The 22,126-nt window shown below is 45.6% G+C and overlaps 1 long non-coding RNA gene across 1 annotated transcript; it reads left to right on the top strand.

Annotated features, from left to right (window-relative positions):
- The first annotated feature begins 2,792 nt into the window (after positions 1-2,792).
- LOC101902235 (uncharacterized) lies at positions 2,793-21,813 on the top strand. The gene is made up of 4 exons (XR_237574.5): positions 2,793-2,958; positions 4,950-5,841; positions 15,282-15,352; positions 18,183-21,813. It is a non-coding gene; the product is annotated as an uncharacterized lncRNA (long non-coding RNA).
- Positions 21,814-22,126: the final 313 nt, after the last annotated feature.

The following is a 22,126-nucleotide window of genomic DNA, read 5'->3' as shown; positions in this document are numbered from 1 at the left end:
GGGCTTTTCAGGCCGCCTACAGTCTCTGTCACCACTGGCCGCAGACAGCACCTAAAGGATGGGCGGTGGGTGTGACTGTGGGCCAGTAGAACTGTCTTTACAAAAAGCGAGGGGGTGGTTATTGGCTTGTGAGCCAAAGTTCACTGACTCCTAGTTTAGATTAAAAGATTTTAAGGGACAGTGTGCAGATAAGTGGGCAGCATCAGTGGAACAGACAAGGGCATTGAGGTATCAAGATCACAGCAGCAGGAAGCTGTTACTGCCTCAAAGGCTGGAGGGCAGGGAGAGAGGAGGTGGTGTGAGCCTTGAGAATGGGGCCTTAGGAGGTACTAGAGCAGGGAGGGGGTGGGGAAAAAACACCCACTTCTTTCTCCCCCTCCTCCTCAGATCTGCTGTGCTTCTGCTTTGTCTGATCCAATCAATGGCCAGAGGCAAGGGGCCTGGGAGGAAGCCTTGCAGAGACAGCATCTCAGAACACAGAGGCAAGGGGCCTGGGAGGAAGCCTTGCAGAGACAGCATCTCAGAACACAGAGCGTGGATCAGATAGAGCAAGGGTAGCAGGGAGAATAGATGCGGGCGTGAGGGGAGGCAAAAGGAGAATAAGCAGCCCAGGTGATGTCTCTCTCGCCACTAACTTCTTGGATCCCTCTCCTTTGGGGAGAGAAAATCAGTTTGGCTGGCTGCATCCCTTGACCCTGACTTTGTTCTAGAGCAGCAGTCTGCAGCCATCTTGGCGTCAGGGACTGGTTTCATGGAAGGTGATTTTTCCACAGACTAGAGGGTGGGGATCATTTGGGAATGATTCAAGCACATCACATGTATTGTGTACTTTATTTCTAATCTAATGCCGCTACTGAGCTGACAGGAGGTACTGGTCCGTGGCCGGGAGGTTGGGGATCCCGGTTCTAGAGAACGTATGCTTCCCCATAGTGCTGCTCCAGCTTTGGGCATGTCCCCAGTCACAGTGATAGGTTCAGAGATCGGCTTATGTTATGATCTAAGGCAGGCTGAGACCAAGGTGCAGACCTTTTGTTTGTTTGAACTGTGGAGGAGATAAGCTCTCTTTTTTTTCCTGGTCAATCCAAGGCTTGAAATTTGGCAATGAGCTGACCACGTGGTGAGGCCTTCCCAGGGGAACTCACAAGAGCAAGAAGATTGCCCGGGGGTGGTGCTCTATTTGCTCCATGACTCAGTCGTGTCCAGCTCTTTTGCAACCCCACGAACTGTAGGCCACCAGGCTTCTCTGTCCATGGGATTTTCCAGGCAAGAATACTGGAGTGGGTTGCTACTTCCTCTTCTAGGGGATCTTCTCGACCCAGTGATCAAACCCATGTCTCCTGCATTGGCAGGTGGATTCTTTACCACTGAACCACCTGGCAAATCCTGATCCTGAGTCCCTGGATCAAGCCGTACCTGACACAAACACTCATTTCTCAGTGAGGTGAGCCAATACACTCTAGTTTAACTGAGACCACCAGTTTTTTGTTTGGAGCCAGAGAATCCTGGCTAAGAGAGAAAGCCCAGATTTATCACTGGAGCCAAGATCTGCTTTCCTATAACTGTGTGAACCTCATGTGAAGTCCACAGATCTAACCACCAAAGCATGCAAGAGACGATGATTCTCCTGTGTGTGTGAGTATTTTCACGTGTGTATGTGTGTGTGTGTGTGTGTGTGCAGCTGTGTTCGAGCAATGCCATTTATTGTCAGCATGTATACTTCTCAAAAACCTTTCTTTTTTGAATATCTGTATGGCACAGACCTCATAAGTCTCAAAGATAGCAACTTCCAAGGTAATTACAGAGATCTGGTGATAACCATAGCAACCCAGCGATTCTGAAATGCAATGGCATGCAGACTACTGAAGCTCAGAGACCTTGATGGCAACACAGTACCTGCCCAGGTCTGTGGGGTTTTGCAGGGGCTTTTCTTTTGCTTGAACGGAAGGGCTTCTCACCACACAACACCTCCCACAATAATTCCCAAAGTTTCGAATTTCACAGGCCAGAAAAATGTCCAAACAGAAGTACTGACATAAAGTTGCCAACTTTATTTTGCTAAGAACAGTTCACAAAAGAGATAAACAACTGCCATCTACTATTAGCATCATTTCATAAAAGAAATAATAATTTCCCATGTCTAAAAGGAGAGAATAAAAGAGAAGCCCTTCAACAGAGCACATTTATCTTTAAGAGAAATGCATGACTTTGGGGATGCTGTGCCTGGTGGGGCACATATGCTTGGCGAGGCTGCCCGGATGAGGGAGGTCCTCAGGGCCTAAAGCCACTCACTCTGCCTGCCAAGGCATGAGCCCAGCATGGGCTGTGTCCACTCTAATGAAGGGGCACTCTTTTTGTTGACACAAAGAGTCTTCTTGCTTGCCAAACTGTGTGCTGACGGGGCTGTACCTGCCAGAAAGGGCAATCTTTTCTAATCTGCACAAAGCACTTTTGGGGCTGGCAGTGGCTGTGCTTTAACCAGCACCTGGCACATAGTAGGTGCTCGATAAATATGCACTCACTGGATGTTGCAGGGCTGACAGAAGCTCCATCAAGGGCCGTTCCCAGTCTGCTCGCTGACACCAGGGGCCAGGCAGTCTGGCTGCACAGCTACAGGACGTGCGTTTCATGTCTTTTCTCTCAGTGTCTAAATGGACGTCAGTGGAGAGGAAGCTTACAGCAGCCTCTCCTGCTTCTTGGTTCTTTTAGAGGACCGGAAAGAAACCAGCCTTGGTTTTTGTTTTGTTTGTTTAAATTCAAATCTTTATTGAATTTGTTACAATATTGCTTCCTTCCCCCCCCCCCCAATATTTTGGTGTTTTGGCTATGAGGTATGTGAGTTCTTAGCTCCCTGACTAGGGATCAAACCATACCTGCTGCGTTGGAAGGTGAAGTCTTAACCACTGGACCGCCAGGGAAGTCCCCGAAACCAGCCTTGTTTAAGTGCCTGCTCTGTGCCAGGTAGGATTTCGTCCTGTTAACCTCTTCAGCATGTTTTGAAGCTCAGGTGTGGAGCCTTTGAAGGGTTAAATAGTATGCTCCAGGTCACCCAGTGGCCCACTGAGATTCTGACTGCAACATCTGTATCGCTAGGATTTGTGGAGTTTTGCCCTCCACACTGGGGTTTTGCCCTCAAGAAGTGCTCGGTGAATACGTGGAAGTCTGTCCTGTGTTCCTTGGAAACTGCCCAGTCATGGGGTTCACGGTCAGCTTCCCATCTCACTTCTCGGTGTATCTGTCACTGCCGCTCCTCCTCTATATCAGCTCCCTGCCCCCATCCACCCTGGATCACCATGCTAAGTCTCATCAGTCATGTCCGACTCTGTGTGACCCCGTGGACTATAGTTTGTAAGGCTCCTCTGTCCATGGGATTCTCCAGGCAAGAATACTGGAGTGGGTTGCCATGCCCTCCTCCAGGGGATCTTCCTGACACAGGGATTGAACCCGGCTCTCCTGCATTGCAGGCAGATTATTTACCGTGTGAGCCATCAGGGAAGCTATTTAGGCAGCAAATGTGGGAGTCAAATCCAGGTAGATTCTCTCCAGACCACATCTGACCACACAGCTCTCCTGCTGGAGGACTAGCAAGCCCAAACCAGTATTTCCATCCAATAAGGCCAGAACTTGCCTTACAGACACGGCAATTCACATGAAGCTGTTAGATTGCCTGCAGTATTTTTGGTGGTGACACCAGAGGGAAGAGAGTTCCTCTTTTTGTAAAAGTGAATTTAACCAGCTCAGCCCTCTTTGCGGCCATGCTACCTCTCTGTCATTTTTTATAGAATGTCCTTATGTAGAGGAAATATTGGTTTGCTTTACCATGTGTAGCTCATCGTTGGACTTGGGACCTATTAATAAATTTGAAATATCTGATGAAGGGCTAAAGAGGGGAAGGAAAGGAAGGCTGTTAAGGAGAAGTAACAATAAATACCCAGGGAACTGCATTTTCTTCTCAGCCACATCTTGACTCTCAGTTGAGGTCAGTGGACTCTGGTCTCATGGGGGCCTTAGTGCTCCTGGGTACCTGTGCTGCACAGAGGTATCTGTGGTCTATTCACTGCTAGGCCAGCCTGGAAACTCCTTTATCAGATACTTTTCTTACCTTTCTCTGTGTTTGCAAGCCAGAGAACAGAGTGAAGAGTGAACAGACGGGGTGCAGTCTAATTGATATAAAGATTCTGGTTTTAGAGGAAGAGAGAACAGGAGAACAATTCACACCTAACATTGATCGCAAGTCTACAGTTGTGACATGTTATATATTAATCTTTGTTATTCCATCTCACAGCTGAGGGAACTAAGGCCCAGAAAGGTGAAGTAACTTGTTTAAACTACAGCCTCTAGTAAGCAGGAAAGCAAGAACTTGAACCCAAGTCTGTCTGGCTCAAGGCATGCCCTATGTGCTTGATTTCAGAAGGCCCTAGGTCTCCTCTTCTTGTCCCATCTGTTCTTTAGTGTAGAGGTCAGGTGCCTGGGCTCTGGAGACAGAGTACAGGGGTTCCATCCCTGGTTCTGCCACCTCCAGTTCTGTTACCTTGTGTAGACAGAGTATCACTACAGGTCACCATCACTGTAGTCAATGTGGGAATGCGTCTAGGGGAGGTAGGGCCTCAGCTTGATTGACACGGGAAGACCTGTTGGGATTTGGTTAAAGAAAGAGCTCAAATGAAAGATACTGCCGTGGAAGGGAAGGAGAATCAGCAAAGATGCTGAAGGTGGGAAACTCACACTGAAATTCACATGGAAGTGCCTACCGTACTGGGCATTCGATGGTGTCTCTTCATTCATCCACTTGCTCAGTGAGTGTTTCCGGTTGCCACTGGAAACCCCTGGTGGCAAGTCACAGACAGACTTTTCTCAGACTGAACTAAGCATCGCGTTTTCCTGTTAGTAACTCAAGGGTTGGATTATTGGCTCAGGTAGCCAGGCATCCAGCAGTAGAGTGGGATTCACAGTTCTTTTAGGAGGAGGATGAAGCAGTCTAGAATGACAGGGAAGCAAACCGAGACGAAGGTGGGAACTTGAAGAAGAGAGCTCAAGAGTGAACCAAGAACTTAAAACTGCGGAAGACAATGAGTAAGTGGAAGGCCTATTTTGCAAAAGTCCTGTTGTGGTTTGTTTTTGCTGGTCGCTTCTCACCTGACTGGAGAGCTAAGGAGTTCATCCCCGATTCTCCACTGTCTTTGGGCTCCATCTGTCTGTAGAGAGCATACTGTGGCTTTGCTCTTAGGGTAGACGTGGCAATGTGACAAAGCCCATGGCTTCTCCAGTGATGCCTGCTCTAGGAGAACACCTCTCTCTAGCTCTGGGGCTCAGGGTTGGGGGCCCGTGGTAATGGAGTTCACATGAGGCCAGGGAAGCATGAGCAGAGGTAATGTGGTCACCTCTGGGTGGAGCTCTGAGAGTTGGTGTGGGGCTTGCCATACTAGCATTTCCCTCTCTGCCACCAGGACTGGCAGTTTTCCAACTGCTGTGTTCCTGAGTGAAGCTGACATGGGGCAGAGCTTCAGCTGGCCCAAAGTGGACATGTGATGTGGATCAGAAATAACTCTGTTTTTATCTGCCACTCCTGGGTTGTTGCTGCAGCATAAGCTACCAGTCCTAATACAAGGCATATTTGTTACTGCGCATCTAAGCCACACTCTCCAGCAGTCATATCAGAGATGGATGGACATCTCCACCTGCCTCACTTTTTTTCCCTTTCCTCAAACTCTGATGGGATAGAAGCTCTTATTTCACCTCCCTTACACTCTGATAATGTCCAGTTTGCAGATCTCCAGGTGATAACGAATCCTGCACCTCAGTCTACAAAAAGGAAGGTTGGAAGCATTGGTAGAAAATGTATTGGTGAGTTCTGATGTTGTGAAGTGAGTGGAAGATTATTTAGATAAACGGATTAATCTGATTGAAATGGTTCCCAGAAGTAAATGTCAATGAACCAGACGTGGTAATTTCTTGCTCATGAAGTAGTGTTAGTATGCATGTGATTTGAAGTTTATGTTAAAACACAAGCACAAGATTGCCTCTTGGGCTATGGATGGTATAAATGGGATGGGGCCACCATGAATGAGAACTGTTTGTGTCAGATATGGTTAGGTTAAGCAGGGTGATGAGTGAGAGTGGAGGTTCCTAGAATGTGGTGGTGAATCACAAACAATACGCCAAGGCCAGAAATATATATCTTTTGTATAGAAATTAACACAAAGCTATCTGTAAACATCTAAGCAGATTCCGAATGTGCTGGAGGTTTTGCTTCAGTGCTTCAGAATAACAAGTGTTGCCTTCAGAGGGAACAGTTGTCCTCTTAAAATGTGTGTATGGGATCTGAGAGAGAGAGTTACGCAGTCATGCACACGTTTCCCAAATTGGATTGCTGTTAAAATGTCTGCTCAAAGAAGGGTTCTGTGGTTCAAAAACAAAACAAACAAACAAGCAAAAATCAAGGAAATATGGAGTTAAAGAAGTTTCTTTACTGCAGAACTTCTCAAAGGCTCTAATACATTAATGTTGGTTGTGATTCTCCAAAAGTAGGCAGTAATTACGGCTTCTGAACTTTTCTGACTGTGGAACTCACAGCTAGATTAAGAGATGGACAGAGGGGTGGAAGGATAGAAGGACGAAGGGATGAATATGGGTATAGGTATATAAACATATTTCTCATTCACACTGCTATTTGTAAATAAAGAAGAATACTAAATGAACCTGTAAGTATACCTTTGACTGGATAAAGAGACCTCCTTTGATATGAGTTCTTAACAATGAAAATAAAATCAGCTAATTCGATTAGGATGCTTTTGAGTACAGGAAACAGACTTTTCTTTAAAGAGGACTTAATATCGGTTTTTTGCTTCCCCGATGGCTCAGCGGGTAAAGAATCACCCGGCATTGCAGGAAACACAGAAGACAGGAGATGCATGTTCAGTACCTTGGTTGGGAAGATTCCCCCAGAGTAGTAAGTGGCAACTCACTTCAGCATTCTTGCCTGAAAACTCCCATGGACAGAGGAGGCTGGCAGGCTACATTCCAAAGGGTTACAAAGAGCCAGACATGACTGAGCGACTAAGCGCTTACCCAAACAATAAGAATGTCTGTTATGTCACATAAGAAATCTGGAGGCAGGGTGATTTCTGGATGGTTAATTCAGCAGCTCTACAGTATTCGCATGAATTCTGAATTCTTGTGTTTTGTTTCTTTCTGCTCTGCTTTGCTTAGCACAAAGGCCATGTCTCACTCCTGATGGCTAGACGTTACCAAAGTTTCTGGCACTGGGCAAGTGCAACTCTACCCAGAGCTGGAGGAAAACATTTCCCCTTGGGTGGCTCCTTTTCTAGGAAAGAAATGTTTCCTTGTAGTCCCTGGTAAACTCTCCTTTAGGTTCACAAGGCAGGGTCTGCGTTGTTCACCTGTGCTCTGAATGTACTGGGAGCTGGTAAGGTGAGGGTTTGGCATTTTGAGTTTCCACTGGGAGAGGTGGGTCCTCCTAGCAAGGGAACATGAAGCGGGGGTCTCTCTGCTGAGATGTGGAGGGAGGGATCTCAGCAAACTTGGTAGACAGGCAACCAGGAGTGTTTATCATACAATTGTGTGATCTAAGTTCTTAGTCTGGGTTCTTCAGAGAAACAAAATGATGATACTGTACACACACAAGGGCACACACATACCTGGGCACACACACATACACAGCTACACATACACACACGTGTGTGTGTGTGTGTGTGTGTGTGTATATATATATATACACACACACATTTTGGGCTTCCCTGTAACTCAGCTGGTAAAGAATCTGCCTACAGTGCGGGAGACCTGGATTTGATCCCTGGGTTGGGAAGATCCCCTGGAGAAGGGAAAGGCTACCCACTCCAGTATTCTGGCCTGGAGAATTCTATGGGCTGTATAGTCCATGGGGTCACAAAGAGTTGGACACGAGTGAGCAACTTTCACATATATATGTTTGAAATGTGTATGTAAACACATGGGAGAATCCCATGGACAGAGTAGCCTGGCAGGTTACAGTCCACAGTTTCACAATACTGAGTTCAAGTTGTACATGCAAAGAGATTTAGTATAAGGAATTGGCTCACATGATTACAGAGGCTAGAAGTCTGAAGCCCTGCAGTTGGCAGTTTCATTGACTCTCTCTTATATGCTGCCAGAGCCTCTGTTCCCTACAGATGTTGAGTCAAGGACTCCCAGGAGGTATCACACATAGACTCAGAAATTTGTCGTCTTTAAATTGCTGCACAGCCATGGTCATTCTCTCCTACCCTGGCCCTTTGCAGATGTCAGTTACGTGCACATTCACTTGAGGTAAGGATATTGATATCCATGCCAGGAGTATGTCTCTACTGCTCCCAGGATGGCATCCTCAAGGATTCAAGAGCTGGGTTGTAAGCAGAAGTGAGCAAAGATCCCTTCAAGTTACATAGAATCTTCCATGAAAATGACTCCTCCAGCTTCTTCTGCAGCCCTTCTCCCCATAGCCTACTCATTGATTTAACAAACATTTAATGAGCATCTACTACATTCTAGCTGAACAGTGGCTCACAGATGGTTGGCAGCTGGGCTGAACCAAAGGTGCCTATTGTGTTGGCATTGGGATACTGGAGAGCCGGGCAGATTCTGCCTCTTCCTCAGACCCAAGTGCCCAGAGGCCACAGTGCTTGCTCTCCTGAAGCCTTGGCAGCTAAAAGGATGAGGGCAGGAGGACACATAAGGATTATGCAATGATGATCTTTGACAGTAAGAACCATTGGATCTTCATTGGATCCTCTGCTGGCTTCTGGCTAGTATGTTATTTTGAAACAGAAATAGATTAAAACAAATAGAGCTTTTCCCCCTTTTCTTATCTGCCCTCTTCTGAGATTTTCTATCCATGCCTGAGCCTAAAAACACCAGAGTATGGGGAGCTGATAAGCTCTTTCTACCCAAAGAGGACTATGTATTTTAAAGGAAAACAAGGTCCCTGTAATGGTCAACATAGCCAGGGATGGCACAACTTAAGTTAGTTGGGTTCTAAATTTACTGAGCAGAGTAAAGATCACTGGCCATTAAACTAACCCTAACAAAGGCCCGTCTAGTCAAGGCTATGGTTTTTCCAGTGGTCATGTATGGATGTGAGAGTTGGACTGTGAAGAAAGCTGAGTGCCAAAGAATTGATGCTTTTGAACTGTGGTGTTGGAGAAGACTCTTGAGAGTCCCTTGGACTGCAAGGAGATCTAACCAGTCCATTCTAAAGGGGATCAGTCCTGGGTGTTCTTTGGAAGGAATGATGCTAAAGCTGAAACTCCAGTACTTTGGCCACCTCATGTGAAGAGTTGACTCATTGGAAAAGACCCTGATGCTGGGAGGAATTGGGGGCAGGAAGAGAAGGGAATGACAGAGGATGAGATGGCTGGATGGCATCACTAACTCGATGGATGTGAGTCTGAGTGAACTCCAGGAGTTGGTGATGGACAGGGTGGCCTGGTGTGCTGCAATTCATGGGGTTGCAAAGAGTTGGACACGACTGAGCGACTGAACTGAACTGAACTGAGCTGAGAATTCAAAATCCCATAGGTATGGTTTTGTGGATCCCAAGCTACAACTTAATATGTCCAACACAACAGTTTTTCTGTGAACATCGGAACAGTTTGCTATTTCTATACTTGCGCACCAGATGAGATACTCGGCTTCTGTTTAGGAATCATAATAAATGCAAAGTAGCTCTGCTTTTTGTTCTTTGTTTTATTTTAGCTAAGTGTGAGCAGTTTGCATATATTTAAATAAGTGTGTCAATGATGTGAACTCGCTGTAATGTCTACTGATGAATAATATGTCAGTTATTTTGTTGTGTAACATTTAAAAAATAATTCAAAATCTTTCCTATTTCCCACCCCACCCCCAAGTTTTTGCTTTCAAAAATTTCAAACCTAGAGAACAGTTAGAAAGCAATATAATGATAATGCATACTCACAGATCCTTCACCTAGATTCATCAGTTGGTGGTATTTTGCCACATTAATGTTATCTCTCTCCCTAATACACACACATGCACACATACACACACAGAGTGGACTCACTACAATAGGCTTTCATAGAGGGAATAAACTCTTGTAACAGGCACTAAGGTAAACTGAACATCAGCATCCTGGAATTCTTTCTTGGGTGCCCTTCTTGACATCACTCCCTGAGGGAAATCACTGTCCTGGCTCCTAATACTTAAATGAGTTTTGTCTTCCAACTTTATGGAAATAGAATCATGTTTTACATACCCTTCTTGAACTTAGCTTCTCTTATTCAACACTGAGATTCATCCAAGTTGTGTGCGGTAGTCTTTTCTGTTTAGCCCCTCCTTGCGGCTGTTGCTGTTCAGGGCACTAACTTTTTTGAAGAGTGCCCTGTGATCTGGACTTACTTGGTCCTTTTCTCTGAATTAGACTCAGCTTAAACATTTTGGCGGGCTTCCCTTGTGGCTCAGCTGGTAAAGAATCCACCTGCAATGTGGGAGACCTGGGTTCAATCCCTAGGTTGGGAAGATCCCCTGGAGAAGGGAAAGGCTACCCACTCCAGTATTCTGCCCTGGAGAATACTGTATAGTCCATGGGGTCACAAAGAGTTGGACACAACTGAGCGACTTTCACTTTCTTAAACATGTTGGAGCACACAACAAAGGGGAGGTTGTGTGCTTCCCATTGCATCTCACAAGAAGGCATGTAGTGTCATTGTGTCCCTTGATCGCTGAGTGATGCTAAGCTTGATGGCTTCGTTAAGCAGCTCTCTGGCAGGTCTCTCCACTGTGAAGATACCTTCCCTTTGGTAATTAACGAGAAGTCTTTGGGAAGATACCCTGAGATCATGTAAACGTCCTGATGACCAACCAACATTTTGTTGTTGTTGTTGTTTAGTCACTAAGTCCTGTCCGACTCTTTTGCAACCCCGTGGACTATGGCCCGCCAGGCTTCTCTGTCCATGGGACTCTCCAGACAAGAATATTGGAGTGGGTTGCCATTTCTTCTCCACGGGATCTTCCCGATCCAGGAATTGAACAGTGCATCTCCTGCATTGGCAGGGGGATTCTCTACCATTGAACTACCAGGGAAGCCCAATCAGTATTTTATTTAATGGTTTTAGCATTTGTGGATGATCCCTGCTTGAGTCAATTATTTCATTGAAGTTGAAATTCTCTTATATTTATAAGGAAATTCTCTTATAAAATTAAAACACTCAAGTATGTTTACTCTTCCAATCCCCCAACTCTTGCAGAGATACAAGACGAACATGCAGGTTATTCTCTTTCTCCTCTGAGTTTCACTTTCTGCCATAACTGTCCTATTTTGTCACCCTGGGAGGCTGACCCTGAACCCTGCACCACCTCAATTCCCTTGCAACTGGGTTTCTGGTTGGGTGTGCCCATGGGAGCATGTTACTGGCAAGTCATCCAAGGGCAGGGGAAGAGAGGTCAGGGTGCCCCAACTCCCCTGCTTCTGGCAGTAGCTGTGTCCCTGATCACTGGAGGCCCCACCCCGCGCTCTCCACAGTGCAGCTAGCTTCCTCCTCTTCAGGTCTGGGTGCTTCAATATTTCTTGTTTGTATACAGTGAACACTGTCCATGAGTCCTTTAGTTAAAAATCTCCTTAATTAAACCATCTGAGAAATCCTGCTTCCTGCCAAGACTCTGATTCAGTGAATTTCACTTCAGATCCCCAGTTCTGATCTGAATGATAGAGTTTTAATTTTGTTTCTGTCAATTGGCATCACTTGACAAGGCTGCATCTGTCAGAGGAGTAAAGACAAACTTCAGGGAGAAACAAAGAAAAAAAGGAAGAGCCGACAGTTCCAGCAGGGGAGGTCTTGGATCCTGACTTTCCTGAGCTTGGATCCATGCATTTTTTCCCCGAAGTTGGAGTCCATGAACTAATAAGTTCACTTTTTTAATTTATGTCCATTTAAATTGAGTTTGTGTCATTGCATCCCAAGAGCCCTGATATCTGGGGACAGCACAAGGAGTCAGCAGTTTGCAGGAGCAGAGATGGGAGGTTCTAGAAACATGGCACGTTCTCTTCTATTTGTTTGAAGAGTGTAACACTATAGCTCTTTACTCCTGTCTTGATTGCCTCTAGGTGCTTAAATAAAATATTAAACGACTTCCTATCTTCCATCTTTCTTGTGTCCATTTCCTTGAAAGCAACCTTTGCCTGGTTGAACTGGGGCAGGTCTTTTCTGCGTTGTTCATTGCTCACAGGGAGGACGGGCTGCAGGGAAACTGCCAGAAAGGACAGGCAGTGCCCCAGGGCTGGTAACAGTGGGCACCATGACCACCCTGAGCCTGAAGGGGCAAGGAGAGGGGCATTAGTAAAGCCTGGACACAGAGAGGGCAGTGTAGCCACTTGACAGGAGCTGTGAGCTCCAGGTGAAGGGCACAGCCAGCTCCTGACAGCTCTGAAGCGAGGAAAGTGAAATGAAAGTTGCTCAGTCGTGTCCGACTTTTTGCAACCCCATGGATTATCCAGCCCATGGAATTCTCCAGGCCAGCATACTGAAGTGGGTAGCCTTTCCCTTCTTCAGGGGATCTTCCCAACCCAGGAAGTAAACCAGGGTCTCCTGCACTGCAGGCAGATTCTTTACCAACTGAGCTATCAGGGAAGCCCAAAGTGAGGAAACTAGAAGAATAACCACTCCAGCCCCACGTGCCTCTCTCCCTCCAATTTCCTGCCACTGGAGCAAATTTCCCCCAAAAATATCTTGAGGTTGAAAGAATACTGGCTTTTTAACTGGAACACTGGGTTCAAATCCTCCACCATAAATGCTCTTCTTTTCCGCGACCTTACTTCTTCTGAGTATCAGTTTCTTCACTATACGATGGAGCGCAAATACCCACATATAGACTTAGATGAAGACCAATGCATATGAGATAAACGTACAAGAAATTGTTTTCTAATGCACAGCCGCATTCTGCTAATGTAAGGAATTATAATGATGAACCCAGCAAAGAGTGTTCTGTGGCAAACACTTTTCTGGTGATCTTCCTTTCTGCTCTCTTGTTGACTCAGTACTCATCAACAGATGACTCCATTTTAACCTAAGTGTCCTTTGCCCAAGCTAATTGCTAATTTAGACTTAAATTGTGCCCAACTCACGATTAGAATTCAAACCTTGGAACTCCATTAGGGATGCATAATGCTACATTTTCCTTCACTGAAATTAATCAGCTGCAAATGATTAAATTACTATATATAGTGTGAAACACAACAAAGCTGTAATTTTTATATAAATTCCAGAATGTTACATTATTTCCCTTCAGCACTGACATCAAAATAATTCCTCCACAATCATTGCTTTGTCTTCTATAAAAATAAAACTGTAAAAACCCATTGCTTTTCAAGCGTACCAGAGTCTGCATTCAACATTTAATATGATTAATGTTTACTGTATTTGTTGTGGGGTTGTCTGCTAATTGTGGCGTTAAGCCGCACCCCCTTCATCATCTTTGGGGGCTGAGGGATGTTGGTTCAGAACCACTGTTAGAAAAAGTATCAATTAAAATTCAGCTTCGTTGAGCACATGAATCTTTTTTGTTGTTTGTTGTGGTGCCCGGCCTATCTGGGGGCAACACTCTGCTTCTCTCCCCCTCTCCTCACTGCAGGAAGAGATTGAGATTCTAGGCAACTTCTCAGTGAGGATATAGCCTGTGGAAAAGCCCCAGGCTTGCTCAACAGGCATGTGGGTACTGGGGTATCTAGCATGAAATCCCAACTGAGTGCTTCCCTGGCAAAACCCTCCACCACTGGAATGAGACCAGTGATTAAGGAAGGTCTGGATGTAGGTGAGTCAAGCGAGGCATATCCAGGGGCTAAAGCTGAGACAGCCACCATTGTGCATACATGACCAGGTGGGGAGCCACTTCACAGCCACCTCCCTCTTAAGGACCTCACCTCCTTACATACTGCTCCCCAGGAACTTCACTCGCATCCCACTCTGATTAAGAGGACCCACTTGAGAGTCAGGAAACCTGAATGGCGACCCCGTGTTCCCCGGATGGCCTATTGCCGTCATAGACCTCAGATTCATCTCTTAACCTCTCTGGGTCTTTGCTTTTTTATCTAGAAAGTGGCAATGATCGCCTCTGCTAGAAAGATTTAGGACTGAGGCAGCGCTTTGTCAACTGAAGGATGCCCTCCAGGCGAGGGGATCATGGTTAGAGTAGCCAGTCATTCTCTGGCTAGCTTCCCCATCAGAGCAAGTCCACTGGTTCCCATCTCCAAACCCCTGCAGTGTTTTTGAGGGGCAGCCCTGGACAAAGTCTTGAAAAGGCAGCTGGCCAACAACTCTCAGCCCCTAGATGACCTCAAAGCCCAGGGAAGGGGTCTCCCATGGCTGCTGCCACCCACAGCACCTTCCAGATAGTGAGGCTCCATCCTTCTCTGGCTCTGAGGACCAGCTGTGCCAACCTGGGGCCATGGCAGAGGTACAGTGATCTCTTCTCTCGCCCTCCCCCATTCCTGTCAATTCCAAGGGACAACTGCCTTGCTCTCCCAGGCTATCTCAAAGAATATGTGGACAAATTTCTCTTGGTAGCCTTGCTTACTCCAGAGCCCATGCACACGACCAGGAAGGCTGACTTCAAAGTCTTCTCTCTCATGAGCTTGGTCCTTCCTCTCATCTCCCTTACCTCTGTTGAAACTTGCCCCCAGATACACGATCACTCCTTTCCACCCAGCACTTGAGTTCCACATTTGGTCTCACTGAGTACTGACTGGGTGACTCTCTGATTTGAGGGTACACAGAACCAGTCATGCTTCTCACCCCAAGAGCTCACCACGCACAGAGTAGTCCCTCATGATCCCTGTGACTCCCCAAGCCCGTCTCAGAAGCTCCTCTCTGCGTTTGTGGGCTTTCCTTTGATCCTTCCTCCTGGACTGTCAGCATCTAGAAGATAGGGCTTTGGAATATTTTAGCCTCCATCAGCTGTAGAAGAGTAAGAACCAACCCTCTACCTTTTTGTCATTGATTTGTCCTTCCAGAATTGGGGAGAGATTTCTTCTGAATCAATTTATTTATTCTCCACTGATCTATTTTGCCAAAGAAGACATCTCTGTAAACAGGCTGTTCAGTCTGGCCAGTGAACTGACGCACATTTTGTTGCCCAGTCATGTCCGACTGTTTGCAACCCCATGGACTGTAGCCCATTGGGCTCCTCCGTCCATGAGATTTTTCAGGCAAGAATACTGGAGTGGGTTGCCATTTCCTCCTCCAGGGGATCTTCCCCATCCAGGGATTGAACATGCATCTCTTGTGTCTCCTGAATTGCAGGCGGATTCTGTACCCACTGAGCCAGCAGGGAAGCCTAATGGACAGATGGATGCCACATGAAAGCCAGCCAGGTGAGGGTGTGACTGAACTTTACACTTTGACCTAGAACGGATACTCAGTCAGGGTGCACCAGCCTGTCCACATAGGTTAACATGCTGAAATACTTCTGCAGTTGATCAATAGCCACTGCCAAGCATCTGCATCTATTCTGCCCAGCATCCACTGGGTCCCCTGGGTTTCCCACAGTCCAACAGAAGGGGCCTGGCCCCCCAGGGGTTATCTCGGCCTCTGCTCCAGCACTGCGGCCTCTGTATTTTTTCCCCATGGGCTGGTACTCCTGCCATGTGGGTTGTTAATTAGTCTGAAGATCATCTGAAACACTCCCAGCTAACTTATCACACAGCTGTCCCCTAGACAGCCACTTGGAAACTTGTGACAAGAAAAGCATTGAGTTCTACTTTGAAACATACTAAATGTCTTAAATTATTTCAGTGACAAAAAGTATTGTCCCTAGACCCAACTGCCTCTGATGAACTTTCCCCTTGGTGAAGGAGCTCCAGTTTAGCAATTTCAAACTGCCCCTTTATTCTGATGCTTTCAGAAGATAATAATAGTCAACATGTACATGGTACCACTCAGTGCTTGGCACGGTGCTAAGTGCTCTGCAGGCAGAATCTCCCTGAATCCCCTCTGCAGCACTGTGATGTGTGGGTAGCTTTATTATCATTTAACAGGTGGAGCCTAAGATTCACAGAACTTAAGTAATTTGTTCAAAGTATCACACAAGAAAGTGGCAGGGCTGGGGCTCAAACCCAGGCTGAGTGACTTCAAACTCTTAAACCTGATGCTAAATTATTTGGTATATAGTCTCATTAGTTATCTAAGTTAGTTATCTTCTTCTTGTTATATGATCTTCTCTATTCTAGTACCCTTAGGAATGTCTGTGTGTGTGTGTGTGTGTGTATGTAAGAAAGAGAGAGAGAGAAAGAACAAGAGAGAAGAGGAATGGACATCTGTGTGGTGATCTTGTATAAGAAGGAAAGTGAAAGCGTATGTTAGTCTCTCAGTCACGTCTGACTCTTCCACAACCCCACAGACTGTAGCCCACCAGGCTCCTCTGTCCGTAGGATTTCCCAGGCAAGAGTACTGGAGTGGGTTGCCATGCCCTTTCCCAGGGAATCTTCCTGACCCAGGGATCAAACCTGGGTCTCCCGCATTGCGGGCAGATTCTTTACCCTCTGAGCCGCCAGGGAAGCTCCTGTTGCATATATACAGACAGTTATTACCACGTCCCTGTTCCTCATCATTTTATGTGGTTCCTTCCAATTGCCTGGGTTGTCTGAGATTGAAAGCAACTCTATGCCAAGGGCTTTGATTTACTCACTCAGAACCCAGATGGTGCCACAGGAAAGCCAGTTGTCTGTGAAGACATCTGGACCACAATAGGGCTGAAGACTCAGTAAATGAAAACTTCTGGAACCAGGCTGGAGAAACCCACTTAGCTTCTCTCTGCAAAGATGAGCTGAGATGGTCTTTTCCCTCCTTTCCTTCTTTTTCTCCAAGTCAACACCAAGAAGGACACTGAAGGCTTATTGAAGAGCTATGAGAAACAGCAGCGAGGACCCAGAACATTCCATATCTCCAGACTGTGCATCTTTGTGGGTCTGGGTGGAATGGGGACCACCTTGTGGACTCTGATGGCTTTTATTTACATCCTGAATTCCCTTCAGAGTAGTTTTCTTAGGGGCAGTCAATTTAAGATGTAAAACCAAAGTGGAAAAGACAAGTGGAGCTGGTTCTTCTGAGGGCTCTTCCCCTTCTGGACGAGGCAAAGGTCATGCCTCAGCTGTGACCCATTCATTCCCTGGGGGTGTCCGAGCCTGGAGGGACTCTGTCCCATTCAGTCCCTGGAAGCTGGTTAGCCAGGCTGCCAGGCTCCCTGCCTTCCCTCCCCCATGACTGACATTGGTCCAGAATGTCCATTACCTTTGTGAACAAGGTTTGCTGTTCATTAAAAATTGCCTTTCCTGTGAACAAGAAAATTACTTGCTTCCCCCCCCCCCCCCCACCCTTTAGCTGACAGTCTCACTTCTCATTAGGACTGGAGGAGCTGCAAACCCAATCTAATCCAGAAATGCCCAATAAGACTAATTTGAATTTTGTCCCAGGCCAAATGATGGGGAGGAAGTAACTGGAGAGAGGAACAGAAACCTCATCTCATTGCATTTCTAATTATGTTGTTTCTCCCAGTGTGGGAAGAATGGAACCCTGGGCCAGGCAGCCCCTGGGTCTGGGTGGTTTCATCCAGAGATTAAGTTCATCTGGAGTGAAACTCATATAGAGCCTCGCATTGCCATTGCGCCACCTGCTGGAAGTTTGGAAAAAGAATCTGAAACTCAGGGCTTGGTTGTAACTGGTAACGTCACAGTCTTAATGATTGTACTACTTCTCATTTTGTCTTATCACACAAGTTACACAGGTTTCTTTGGAAGACAATTTAGGAAGTTCATATAATTAAAACAAAACATGTCACTCACAATCCTGTCACCTAGAGATTACCAGTGTTCATATTTTGTTAGCTTTCCTTCCGTCCTTCCAGTCTTTTTTCTATTCAGGTAATAACATGTAATGTGTAATAATATGTAAATTCATATACACTGTCTCATTCAATACACGTTATTCTGTAGCCTAATTTACAGGCTTAACATTATGTATTAAATCTTTTTGCATGTCATTAATTATAATGTGCAACCTGACTTTTGCTGAGCAGTTTTTAAATATCTCTTTATCATAATTCTATTAATTACAGTTGTCTATGCTTTGAGTTTTTACTAAATCTTTTCCCCCTCCCTTTTCTCCCCTTCTTTCTTTCTCCTTCATCCTTTCTTTCCTTCCTTCCAGCTTTTCATCTTTACTTTTGTTTTCCCTCTAGTAGAAAACTTTTTCCACAGCAGATGCTGTTTGGGGCAATTCCTAGCAGTATCTCTGGCCTCCCTCACCCCTTCATATGAGGGGCTCTAGAGTGTGTGGATCACAATAAACTGTGGAAAATTCTGAAAGAGATGGGAATACCAGACCGCCTGACCTGCCTCTTGAGAAACCTGTATGCAGGTCAGGAAGCAACAGTTAGAACTGGACATGGAACAACAGACTGGTTCCAAATAGGAAAAGGAGCACGTCAAGGCTGTATATTGTCACCCTGCTTAAATAACTTATCTGCAGAGTACATCATGAGAAATGCTGGGCTGGAGGAAGCACAAGCTGGAATCAAGATTGCCGAGAGAAACATCAGTAACTTCAGATATGCATATGACACTACCCTTATGGCAGAAAGTGAAGAACTAAAGAGCCTCTTGATGAAAGTGAAAGAGGAGAGTGAAAAAGTTGGCTTAAAGCTAAACATTCGGAAAACTAAGATCATGGCATCTGGTTCCATCACTTCATGGGAAATAGATGGGGAAACAGTGGAAACAGTGGCTGACTTTATCTTTCTGGGCTCCAAAATCACTGCAGGTGGTGATTGCAGCTATGAAATTAAAAGACGCTTACTCCTTGGAGGAAAGTTATGACCAACCTAGATAGCATATCAAAAAGCAGAGACATTACTTTGTCAACAAAGGTCCGTCTAATCAAGGCTATGGTTTTTCCAATAGTCATGTATAGATGTGAGAGTTGGATTATAAAGAAAGCTGAGCGCCGAAGAATTGATGTTTTTGAACTGTGGTGTTGGAGAAGACTCTTGAGAGTCCCTTGGACTACAAGGAGATCCAACCAGTCCATCCTAAAGGAGATCAGTCCTGGGTGTTCACTGGAAGGACTGATGTTGAAGCTGAAACTCCGATACTTTGGCCACCTGATGCAAAGAGCTGACTCACTTGGAAAAGACCCTGATGCTGGGAAAGATTGAGGGCAGGAGGAGAAGGGGATGACAGAGGATGGGATGGTTGGATGGCATCACCGACTCAATGGACATGAGTTTGAGTGAACTCTGGGAGTTGGTGATGGACAGGGAGGCCTGGCGTGCTGCAGTTTATGGGGTTGCACAGAGTCGGACACGACTGAACGATTCAACTGAATTGAACTGAACTGAGAGACTTTCTACTGAACCCTGGCTGTCTTCTGGGTGGGCTCTGCTGTCATGCCTTAGTAGACAAGGCCTTTAAACTCTTGAGGTGGGCAAGAAAGATGGGATCCCAACTTAGTGCCTCCTCCAGTGTCTAAAAAAACCCCAAAAGCTAGGCATTATTGATCACTTACTCTGTGCCAGCCAGGTTCCACCCTAAGAATATTACATGAATTATCCAGGTAATCGTCATAAAACCCTTATGAGATAGAGTACCTCTCCTTTTTTGTTTCCATCTGCTGAACAGTTGAGGACCCCAAGCCAGAGAAAAGCAAAGGAACTTGCCCAAGGTCACCAGTTATTAGTCCCAAACCTCAATGTGCAGTGATTGTCTATTAAAAGGAAGCAAACCAAAAAAGGTTTCCAGATTTTCTTTGAAAAATTGGAACATCTAGTCATGTGGATTTTGTTTCCCCTCTCCCCCAGCAATAATCAGCTCAAGCAGAGTCGTGGTGCCCACTTCAGACTCGCGTAGGCTGTCCACTTGGACTATCTCCACCTTTCACATGTTCTCCCCACAACAGAGGAGGGAGGTCTACTGCCCACTACACTGTGAGATGGGCTGGCTTCACCAAACAGAACAAAGGAGCTGACAAAAGGCAACCATGGGCTCAGGGTTTTACAATTCCTGGCTTTCTCAGTCTGAGAACCAGGGTGTGTCTATGGTTTTCCTAAAACAGCCTCTTAACTCTCTCATCCATGAGTATGGGGATGGATTCTGAGGATGCTAGACCAGGAAAGGAGGAATATAATTATAGATAAGAGTGGTTGCTATGGGTATTATTACCAGAGCCACTGGAATAAATGTGCCACAGACACAAGTGATTGCCTTAGCATGGTTTGGTTGACTGGAACCAGAAAACATCTAAGGAGAACCTATCGTGTAGCCCAGAGAACTCTACTCAGTGCTCTGTGGTGACCTAAATGGGAAGGAAATACAAAAAAGAAGGGATATATATATATATATATCTATATCTGATTCACTTTGCTGTACAACAGAAACTAACACAACATTGTAAAGCAAGTATACTCTAATAAAATTAATTAAAAAATAGAAGATGGAAATGGAAACAAAAATAGTTACCAGTACTAAGTAAAGTTGGTATAATGTAGCACATTGGTAAATGTTTTCTGTAAAGGGACAGGCAAGTAAAACCTTTAGACTTTGCAAACCATACTGCCCTTGTTGGAATCACTCAACTCTGCTGTGGCAGCTGTAGATGATATGTAAATGAACAGGCATTGGCTGTGTTCCAATAAAACTTTATTTACAAAAACAAATGGTGGCTTTCTTTACAAAAGCAGACCATGGTTTGCTGTGCCCAATAAAGAAGAAGGGATATATAGACCTAGGAACAGGAGTGTCGGAAGGGGTTTATCCTGTGAAAGCCATGCTCTAGTTAAACTAGGTGGATTCTATTGCCCAGGGTAGATTCAATTTTCTTCAACTGAACCTTTGCCCGTACATTGTTTCTCTATTTTTCAGTGACTTTTGAAAACGGTCAAAATAACACGACTCCCTGGAAACGATTTGGGATTGGGGATGGGAAAGCAGATATGGATTCTCTATATCTGAGTTATTTTCTAAGCTATGTTAGTGATTGGATTCCCAGAAGATCAGAATCCTCCTGGGGGCTACACAAGTTATTAGACTGATTGAGCCAGACGAGGCAGAATCACCCTCAGAGGACTATGCCTGTTAGCTACCAATGTCCTTCAAATGCTTCCTGCAAGGACCTGGCTGAACCATGTCATCTTAACACGGCGATTCCTAAGCACTGAGTCAGGTGAGAGGGAAGTTAAACAATGACTCAGAAGCCTGAGAAGCCTAGGCGTCTCTCATAAGTCTAGAGACTCCAGACTTGAGGGTGAGGCTCAGAAGATGAGAAAGTGGGTGAGGAGAAGACCAGTCAGAGAGAGATATCAGGCGAGGACCCTGTGTTCTACTTGATAAAACACTTGATATGTCAAGTGGTGTGTGTGGTATAGAACAGACAGGGGGAAAGACTCTTATATGCTAACTTAGGATAGGTAGGCAAAATTCTGTAAAGTTAGAAGGGAAGAGGACTTAGGAATCCAGCAATCCCCACCATTGCAGGGAACTCCCCCTCCTGTGCCTGTGGAAGACGTAGATGATTATGGCCTTCATTTCCAGTGAGCACTGATGTGGTCTCACATCCTTGTCAACACAGCACTCCAGGCAGCCTCCTGCAATCTGTCAGGGTCAAAACTTAATAACAATAACAATAATTATGGCTAATAGTTATAGAGCATCTGTTCAGTCTCAGGCACTGGCTAAGTGTAGTTTGTGCATTATCTCTTCTAATCCTCACCACCCTACAAAGTAGCTGTTGTTATTTTCCCTATTTTGCTCAAGGTGAATTCCATTTTTATGCATCCCACGTTCAGTCCAAGTGCCTTATCTTCCACAAGAGGAAACTGAAACCTAGGGTCACACTGTAGCAAGTTATAGAACTAATGAAAACCCAGATCTGTAAATAGCCAGTCTACTGTCTCACAATGATTCCTTGGTGGATACATGGTATGTTAGCATACAGGCTAACCTGCTATAATAAAGAAACCCAAGAACTCAATGCCTTAAATAAAAGTGTTTCATTTACCTCAACACATGGCCCGAAGATGAGTCATTCAAGACGGATGGGGTATCTCTGCTCCATCAGATAATTCAGGGACCCAGAATCTTTCCATCTTTTTGGTCCAC

Source organism: Bos taurus, chromosome 15, assembly GCF_002263795.3.
Source record: "Bos taurus isolate L1 Dominette 01449 registration number 42190680 breed Hereford chromosome 15, ARS-UCD2.0, whole genome shotgun sequence".
NCBI classification, from domain to species: Eukaryota; Metazoa; Chordata; class Mammalia; order Artiodactyla; family Bovidae; genus Bos; species Bos taurus.
Note: the sequence above shows the minus strand (reverse complement) of the source record. Positions and strands in the feature narration are given on the sequence as shown.